The following is a 1,598-nucleotide window of genomic DNA, read 5'->3' on the forward strand; positions in this document are numbered from 1 at the left end:
TTCGGAGGCATTCCACTGATATTCATCGAGTGGAGTACCTCCTGCTCGAAGAAATTGCCGTCACCGTCGTCTTGTACAGAGTCGGAAGACATGTATTCCCGCGCCTGTCCAGTTAATCGATCGGTCACCGCTTCATTGATGCGGTGCACGATTGCGTTCGTGGTCGTGAGGATCGTTCGGTTAGCGAAATACTCGTCGGTAGCAACCTCGGGGTTATTAATCTCGCCATACATCTCGTCGATGATCCGATCCATGCCTCTTGGAATAACGCCCGGACGAATTTCCTGGTCCTCATCCTCAGGCACAGGTGGATTCTCAATCAGCATATCGCGCGGGATCTTCATGTAATCGTTTCCTAGGGAAGGGTTTACATCATGCCTTCCCTCCCCGACTTGCAGCAGGAACTCGGAGAACGCAGCCATTTCCTCAGCAGTGTCTGCAGTATCAGCTGTGCGCACTCGCATGTTTTCCGTAAGACGGAACGTCTGGAATTGGGGCCACAGCCTAGACGACTTGAGGCAAGCGTCAATTGTCTCGACGGGTGTTCCATTCTTAACGACCGGGAGAATCTGGCGGAAATCTCCCGAAAGTACAAACACTTTCCCCCCAAAAGGCTCGGTGTCGTTGTCAAGTATGTCCCGCAGTGTTCGGTGTCCTGCCTCGAATGCGTGGCGATGGGCCATAGGTGCTTCGTCCCAAATAATTAAACTTGCATGCTTAATCAACTCCTGAATGTGGGAGTTCTTCCTGATACCGCACGTCGAGCTCTCGTTCAATTTCAAAGGGATCTTGAATGTAGAATGAGCTGTCCTACCACCCATGAGCAAGAGCGAGGCAATACCGCTAGACGCCACAGCGATGGCGATTTTCTCCGAGAGTCTGACTTTGGCCAGTATGTTTCGAAACAGTGTAGATTTTCCAGTACCACCCGGGCCATCAACAAAAAATAGTTTCTTGCCTTCCTCCGGGCATTCAACCGCTTCAATAATCTGGTCGTAAACCACCCGCTGACTTTCGTTTAGCTGATCTTCTGTGTTTACAATCGCCTCCAAAGCTGACGCATCGTATCCAGTGAGCTCACGTCGAAGTAATCCGTTTTGGCGAAGCGCTTCACGAATCAATGTTGGGAACGACCCCAACTGAGGAAGCTCGTCGAAGTCAGCTACCGCATACCCACTCGCTTGAAGTAGTTCTTGAATGCTCATCAGCGTTTCAAATTCGACCAACGCCGACTTGAAGGGGTCCATCAAAGCCTGATGTTTGCGTGCGAAGTCTTGGGAAAGATCCGCGAAAAACCGATCTCATAGAACACCAACATTTGCTGGAGCTGAATACACCAGAATGGTGACGAAGAGCTGGCGTAGTTGATACGGCATTTGGAACTCAACCGCTTCCGTCAAACACGAAACCCACTCGTTGTCATTCTCCAAGTAGCCAGCCTCCCGCGCCGCAATTTGGAATGTTGGGCAGACAATTCCGTTAACTGTTCTCAAGTCTTCAAACGACGTTGGACCTCTACGCTGACAGAGCAGTAGCCGAAGGTAGAACCGCTCCATATCTCGAGGAGACACGTGAATCATGCGACCAACAGCAGCTTG

Source organism: Phytophthora infestans, genomic scaffold (genome assembly GCF_000142945.1).
Source record: "Phytophthora infestans T30-4 supercont1.1 genomic scaffold, whole genome shotgun sequence".
NCBI lineage: Eukaryota > Oomycota > Peronosporomycetes > Peronosporales > Peronosporaceae > Phytophthora > Phytophthora infestans.